Source organism: Dromiciops gliroides, chromosome 3 (genome assembly GCF_019393635.1).
Source record: "Dromiciops gliroides isolate mDroGli1 chromosome 3, mDroGli1.pri, whole genome shotgun sequence".
Lineage (NCBI taxonomy): Eukaryota > Metazoa > Chordata > Mammalia > Microbiotheria > Microbiotheriidae > Dromiciops > Dromiciops gliroides.
This window is the reverse complement of record NC_057863.1, coordinates 310,264,390-310,273,213: the sequence shown is the minus strand read 5'-3', so window position 1 is coordinate 310,273,213 and position 8,824 is coordinate 310,264,390.

Sequence of the window (8,824 nt, the reverse complement as noted above, 5' to 3'; positions counted from 1 at the left end):
ATTTCCCCACCCCCCCAAAAAAAGGAGAGAGAGTGAGAGAACTGTCTAGAACTTCTGTACATATAAAATGAAATAACAATTGATAAAAGTAATAATTCATACATCACTTTCAGAAAAAATAAATTTAAACTATAAATTCCAAGTGGTTAAATTTAACAATTCACTTCAGAAAAAAAATTCTGCAGGCAGTCAGGAAAAAGATTTTCAATAGCAAAGGAAATGTGATTAACACAAGACTGAAATAATGCGTCCCCAGAAAGCAATGGCTCTAAGGATGTAGCCCAGGATGGTCAACATTGCAAACATGAGTATAGCTTTGCATGAAAAAATAAAATAAAAATGAACATTCCATATTAAAGAGGCATTTGAAATATTCTTAGAATGAACACTGATATGAAGAGATTATTTTTTAAATGTTTCAAACAACAGAAATGAAGGAAGGATTAGTTAATAAAGCAGTCAAGGACTTCAAGAGAAACAGAGTAACAGTAGAAATACAGGTAAGAGGCTTTCTTCTAATTCTGCACAAAGAGACATGGGTGTAGGGAGAAGCAGGCAGGCCTGTTGCATTATAAATAAAATATGGGGGGCAGCTAGGTGGCACAGTGGATAAAGCACTGGCCCTGGATTCAGGAAGACTTGAGTTCAAATCTGGCCTCAGACACTTGATACTCACTAGCTGTGTGACCCTGGGCAAGTCACTTAACCCCTGTTGCCCTGCAAGAAAGCAAACAAACAAACAAATAATATATGGTGACATCTTGCCTTAGGTAAATCACTTACTGTTGTTATGATACTACATTACTAAAATGGATGGTTAATGAGAAGGGAGAAGGGAATATGAGATATAGGGTGTGATGTGCTCTGGTCAAATTGAGGGTTAGCAATGAGGAGGTGACCCTAGTGGTCTTAGAAGGGGAAGAGCTACAGGGGAGTGGGTGAGGAAAGATTAAAAAGGGGAGGCATGTTTTAGTAGTGGGAGGTCACTTCATTTAGTAGCCACTAATGAAGGCACCTATAGCTGAATATGGTTGTTTGGTAAAGGGAAACAAAGACTTTGTACTGTATTTGTCTGGGAGAATTTGGTACATGCCCTCCTTGGGAGGGAGTTGGAAATCTTGGGAGCAAGATTGGAGAGTAGAAGGGCATGGACTCAGGAAGAAAATTTTAAGGAAAATGGGGAAAAATAATGTAACCAGAGAAGCCCATATCAGTGATGACCAGTGGTAAACTAAATAATTAGGGACAAAAAAGGAGGGGGGTTCCTACCACCAGACAGTAGTATCTTCTGTCTCCCAAATCAATTGGATTTGTTTTAGAAATAAGGTAGAACAGAAAACGAAATTTGTTGGAGCAAACTCTACATGGTAGGGGCTGTTGTTGTTGTTGTTTGTTCTTCATTCTCAAAGGACCATGACATTGAGAGGTGATGTCATGACTTGCAGTAAATTGGATTTAAGTGAGGGAGCCTCATTCTCTCCTCCAGAACCATCTGGGTCCAGTGGCAAGGCACACATTAGGACTATTGGAGATGTTACTGAATGTTTGAGACAATTGGGGTTAAGTGACTTGTCCACGGTCACACAGCTCCATAAAATATATATAAAAGCTCCTTGGAGGGGGGAACAATGGATTAAGGCTTAGTCTGTGCTCATGGCTAAACTGTATCAATACAGTAAGAAATGACAATATTCTAATTTTTTTTACATTTTTGATGCCTTACTGTTGGGGGGACTTGAAAACTGGATGGGGGGCAGAGCTAGCTCACCCAAAGAATTGGAGGCTCATCACAAATCTTGTAAAATAAAAAATATTTTTTTAGGAGAGAGGAATATATGACTGGAGTACAGATCAAGAAGGAAAACTGAGTGAGAAGAGCTGGTCTTTTGTACATTTACAAAACAAAGGGGAGAGAAGGGCAAGATAACTGGGAGGGGATCTTTGAATAATGGGGGTATCAACAGGATATGCAGCATCCATCCATCCATACCCATCTTGTATATACAGGGGAGGGTTTAGCTTGGCAACAACCATTCCTGAGGTGGGAGACATAGTTGTTTTTCCTTTGGGAAAGTTTGATTCCTTGGGGGTTGGGATCTTTAGGTTCTTGGGGTCCTACTGTATTCCCACAACATACCCATTCAAATTACCAAGGGCATACTTTTTAGAATTGGCTAAATTAATAACATAATTCATTTAGAAAAACAAAATGTGTCAAATATCAAGGGAAAGGACCAAAATGAATGAAGAAGGGAGAATAGCACTTTCAGACATCAAAATATCTTCAAAAGCAGTAATCATCAAAAATCATGTGGGGTTGATTAAAAAATAAAGAGTTATATCAACGGAAAAGACTAAACAAAGGAAAATCAGTAACAAGGGAATTCAATAGACCAGTTTTTGATGAAGTAGAAAATGTATTGGGGTAAGGGGGGAGGAGTCTTCTTACTTGATAAAATGTCTGGGAAAACTGAATTGTGGGGCAGCTAGATGGTGCAGTGGATAGAGCACTGGCCCTGGAGTCAGGAGTACCTGAGTTCAAATCCAGCCTCAGACACTTAACACTTACTAGCTGTGTGACCCTGGGCAAGTCACTTAACCCCAATTGTCTCACTAAAAAAAAAAGAAAAAAAAACAAAACTGAATTGTGCCTTTAAACCCAAATCACTCAGGCTTTTAGTGATGGCCCCAGCCCAAGTCTTTGTTGCTCATTGTTTGGGTTTCAATGGCTTAAAGTGAATGCCAATATCAATTCTTTCTGTTCTGACCTAAAACTCAGAGTGTCTTCCCCTCCCAGATTGATAATTTTGTGATAGTAAACTAGACTATCTTTTGTCGAAATTCTTACCTAGCCCTTAGTCCTTCAATGAGCATTGCCTCAGACAAACTAAGTAGGAATGACAAATTTTAAGAATCAAATATCACCCACTGCATCCCTGAGCCATCACCAGTCCTTTTCACTATTGTCTTGGCACTGGACTTTGATGACTCTGGAGGAGAAAGTGAGGCTGATGACTGCACAGCTCTGCCTCACTGAAACCTAATTCACTCATAAATCAAGAAATCACCCTTGTTAATGCAGAAATAGGATTAATGTTATTATGTGTATATATATGTGTGTGTATATATATATCTATATGTATAGATATATATAGATATAACCTATATCAGATTACCTGCTGTCTAGGGGAGGGGGGAGGGAGGGGAGGGAGGGAGAAAAATCTGAAATTGTAAAGCATGTATAAACAAAAGTTGAGAACTATCTTTACATGTAACGGAAAAAATAAACTATCTCATAATGTAAAAAAAAATAAAAAAAAAAATAAAATAAAATAAAATAAAATAAAAAAAAAAAAAAATGAAAGAAGAAAGCCAAATTACCAGTATCAAAAATGAAAGGAGTAAATTCACCACCAATCAAGTGGAAATAAAGCAAAAATTAGGAACTATTTTACTCAATTGTATGCTAAAAAATTTGACCATCTAAATGAAATAGGTTAATATTTACAAAAAATATTAACTGCCCAGATTAACAGAAGAGGAAATAAAATCCTTAAATAAGCCTAAAAAAAAAAAAAAAAAAAAAAAAAAAAAAAAAAAAAGAAATCACCCTTGTGATCACATTGGTCTTCTCAGAGGAGGAAGAAAAACTAAGAACTATAACTGTGTGACACTGGGAAAAATACTTAACATGTTTATCTCAGGTTCCTCATCTATATCATGGGGATAATAATAGCACCTATGTCCCTGGGTTGTTAAGGATCAAATGAGTTAACATTTTGTAAAGTACTTACTTAGCACAGTATACAGTACATAGTAGATACTATGTAAATGCAAGTTAGCTATTATTCCATTAAAGTCAATTTTTCCACTGTAGGATTATATTCAGCTTTAAAGTACAACTTTTTCTGGACCCCACTTCAATATCTTTTACTTTTGTAACATTTTATTTTATTATTTTTTTTTTGCAGGGCAATGGGGGTTAAGTGACTTGCCCAGAGTCACACAGCTAGTAAGTATCAAGTGTCTGAGGCTGAATTTGAACTCAGGTCCTCCTGAATCCAGGGCCTGTGCTTTATCCACTATGCCACCTAGCTGCCCCGTAACATTTTATTCTAAAAGCTCCTCTAGTTGTAAGAAACTTTAAGGTCGTATATGATCCTATATTTCCTTGATATTTGAATATCTTTCTGGATGCATTATTTTTATTTTTATTTTTTAGTGAGTCAATTGGGGTTAAGTGACTTGCCCAGGGTCACACAGCTAGTAAGTGTTAAGTGTCTGAGGCCAGTTTTGAACTCAGGTCCTCCTGACTCCAGGGCCGGTGCTCTATCCACTACACCAACTAGCTACCCCCTGGATGCATTATTTTTTAACATAGAAATTCTGGATTTTGTCTATGACATTCTCAGAATCTTTACATTTTGGCTTCTCAGAAAGCTATAAGGGGATTGTTTCTTTCTTTGTCTTCTGGTTCTAATTTATTTGCACAGTTTTTGTTTATTATTTCCCGAAATAGAATATCCAGTTTTTTGTTTTGTTTTAATCACGGTATTCTGGGAATGTTATGATTCTTAAATTCTCTCTCCTTTATCTGTTTTCTAAGACAGTTCTTTTTTTTTTATACCAAACCTGACATTTTAAAAAAATATTATTTCTATTTTAATATTTCATGATGTCTTATGAAGTCATTGATTTCTGTCTAGTTTACTCTAGTTTTCAAGGGTTCTGTTTCTTGGGCAAAACTTACAACTTTTTCTTCTAAGCTACTCATTCTTCTTCCAATTATTTCCTCAAAATATTTTGTTTCATTTAAAAAAAAAACGTTTTCTGCTTCATTGTCTCCCCAGTATTCATTAGGTCTTTTAAGACAATCCCCTCTCCCTTTTTATCCTTGAGTCTATGGTGGTTATTGTTTGGAATTTAAAATTTAAAAAAAAATTATACCAGTTGGTATTTTCTCTGGCTTTAGTTTTTCAACTAAGGCTTGGTGCCAGATCCAAAGTCTGGCTCCTACCTGTAATGGTGGGAAATGGGGTACGACTTTGGTTAGGGGTTGGGGTTCTTAGGAATTCCTCTTTAAAGAATTATGCCCTCTTGCACACAAAAGTAGTTAGAATAAGGTGGTAGTTTATTTAGGAACAAGGGAAGGGAAGGGTGGGGGGAGGGAAACCATGAAAGAAATCCTTGGACTTCTCATGGGGAGATACGCCCAAAGCACATGGCTCAGAGGTACCAAATCTCCTCGGACAGAAGACTGGAAGGTACTTTTATAGAGGCCTGATGGGGGTGGACCATCTGCCTGTGAAAAGTTCCTTTAGTGAGGTAGGACCATCCCCCACTGGCAGTGACTAGAGGAATTGGGTGAGGGGTGGCTATGGATCCCTCTTCAGGACACAAAGGCCGCAGACACACCCAAATTTATCTCCCCAGGGTAAGGGAGACCAGAATGAAGGGTGGGAATCTGAAGCTAGCTCAGTCCAATTTGGTTCAGTTTATCTCTCTAGGCATTATCTGTCCTCTGGTTTAGTTTCTCAAGGAGAAGATTCCTTGATGTGCCCCAGAGAACTTCTGGGGTGCTCTGTACCCCATGACATGCCTTTCACTGATTTTGTTCTTTTTGTGTGCTGTGAATCTCATCTTTCAAAGACCATCAATGTCTACTTAATCAGCCACTAGAGTGGCCACAGTAGGTTTCTCTCTCTCTCTCTCTCTCTCTCTCTCTCTCTCTCTCTCTCTCTCTCTCTCTCTCTCTCTCTCTCTCTTGCTCTCGCTCTCTCTCTCACTCTCTCTTTTATTCTGTTAACTACTCACTCATTCTGGGTATTCTCCTTTTTCTAGGGATAGTATATTGAAATACTTTGATTCTCTTCTTCCCAATCTAATCATTCTTCTTTGCTGACTTTCACCCACTCTCATGTATTCCCACACTACTTAAGGTGACCAGTGCCTAAATGTTTTTATTGCAGCTCTTTTCTGTCTGTGCAATCTTCTCCTTGGTAGTCTTATTCATATTATATCACATCAACAGAATTTATTGTGAAATCTATATTTCTAGTCTTGATTTTCTAAATTCAAGACCAGCATCTGCCTATGACAGAGGTGTCCAAAGATATATTCTGTGGGCCACATATAGCCCACAGCACTCTGGTTTAGGCCTAAGCCTTGAGGCCCAAACAAGATTAAAACATAGTTCCTATCTAATTTTAATGTGTTGATGCATTAATTAATTAATTAAAAAAGAAATTCTTAAGTGAGTGGTTGTCTAAATCAATATGCTACCAAAGGGATTCTTTGTATGTTTTAGTGGCCCAATTCCTATTTGAGTTTGACACCCATGGCCTATATGACACCTCCATCTGGATGTCCAACTGAATTCTCAAAACTGTTTTGTAAAAAACAACAACAACAAAAACAACCAGAGCTTATTATTATATTTCCCTAAACCTTCCCTTCCATCTGCCTTAACTTTTTCTTTTAGTGGCATTACCAAAGTCCCCTTTATTTGAAATCTTGGGTTTATCATTGTATTCTTTCTCCTTAACCTCCAAAATCTAATATCTTTCTACGCCCTGTATATTCTACTTTTGTAATAGTTCTTGTCATCAGTCATCTCCTCAGAATTCTTGCTACAACTCAATACAGGCCCTCATTACCACTTATCTGGGTATCCTAAAAGAACTTCCTCTCTTAACTCTCTCACCCATCTAGTCTAAGGCTTATATTAATTCCAAATTTCATTTCCTTAGAAATTACATCACTCATGCTCAAAAATTTTCATCTGTTCCTTATTACTAACAGAGTAAAATTCATATTCCTGTGCTTGGTATTCAATGCACTCTACGTTCTTTTACCACCCATTCTTTATAGCCTTATCTCATATTATTTCCCTCCATGTTTTCTACATACCAGCTAAACCAGAGTATCCTGTATCCCAGACATACCAAATACTTTGATCCCTGATTGTCTTTGCTTACATTTTTCTCTTTTCTTAGTGCACCCTCCCTCCCCTTCATGGCCTATTGAATTCCTGCCAGACTTAAATGTTACCTCCTTCTTTGATTTCCCAATAAGGGTAATAACTAAATTCTTTTTACCTCAGATTGCATTTAGTTTTATAGCTTGAGATTGAACTTATTAAACTTGGTATAATTCCTGAATAGAATGATAAACTTGGATTCAGGAAAGATGTAGGTTCAGAATCAACTTTCCATTTTTATTAACTGTGATCTACACAAGAACCTTACCTGTCTGACTCTAAGTGTCTCCATATTTAAAGTAAAATAATACTTATATTATATAAGGTATATCCTACTTGGTTAATTTATAGAAAGATATGTACAAGAGACACATAGGATAGGCAGGCATGGATGGGGTGGAATTATCTGAATCCCTAGAAGGAACATTCAAATCAATGAGATAAAAGATTCATTTACATATTTTGACAACCTAATTCACAAGGTTCTTATGAAGCTAAGATGAATTAACATATCCATCAAACTTGGCAAATCTTAAAGCACTATATAAAGCCACATTATTTAACTATTACTTATTATACTTAACCTGTTAATTATTGTGTGTTATACTTCTCTGTATTAGTTTCTTTTTTTTTTTTTTTGGAGGGGCAATGAGAGTTAAGTGACTTGTCCAGAGTCACACAGCTAGTAAGTGTCAAGTATCTGAGGCCAGATTTGAACTCAGGTCCTCCTGAATCCAGGTCCAGTGCTTTATCTACTGTGCCACCTATCTGACCCCCCCCACCCCTCCCATATTAGTTTCTTAACCAATTATAGCTCACAATTTTGAGCTCAATGAAGTTATGGGTTCTTTCATATTTAAATGTAATATCTTCCCCAAAGTCTATCACAATGATCTGCACCATTCCTTGACTTAACATGCATCCATAACCCTGAACTCAAGGTCAAGACTTGCTCAAGTATTTTTCCTTATACCATCAGGATTGTCTGTATTTACCTTTTGTCTCCACAACAAAAGGAAGAAGATATTTTCTTATCATAAAAGTACAAAGACAAACAATTGAATATTAGGAAGGTTTTATTTAATCAATAAATCAAGTCTATAAACACAGACCTTGTTTGTGCCTTGTACTGTGCTAAGCACCATGGAAATAAAGAAAATTAAAAAAAAAAACTAGACCTGTTCTTGTAGAATTCACTATCTATTAAGGGAAGCAACATGAAAATGACCACTTAGGATTAACTAGAGATAACCTGAAAGAAAAGGTACTATCATTAAAGATTATTTTTTTTTATTTTTCTTTCAGATGATTTTAGGTGAGACTTAATGAAAACAAGGAAGCATCTAGTGTTATGGAGAAGAGCCAAAAAAAAAAAAAAGGTCTTACATTTGAGCATATAGAGTGTAAGGACCACTCTCCTCTCTCTGGTGAGCTGTACCTCCCCTTCGGAGCCATAGAATCTTCAAGCTTTATTATACATACAATGGTAGAATTGAAGTTTCCTCTATTATTATATCTACAATGGGAAAGTACTCACAGTTGCTAGAGTTAAGTAACCCTTTTAGTCAGTCTAACCTCATCTAATAATACATATCATCCTACTGATAGGAATTTCAGGTCTTTCTTTTTGTTAATTTCATTTTTAATTTATGGAATAAAACAAGCATTTCCTAACACAGTGTAATAGAAAAGATAATTACACATAAAACTGCCAATCTACTAGGTACAACTGGCTATTCCATTCAAATATGCAACAAAATTGCCTTGCAAATTTTTCCTTCATTACCTCCTGCCCTAGATATGGTTATATATAATATTATCTATGTGTATTTATACATATATAAT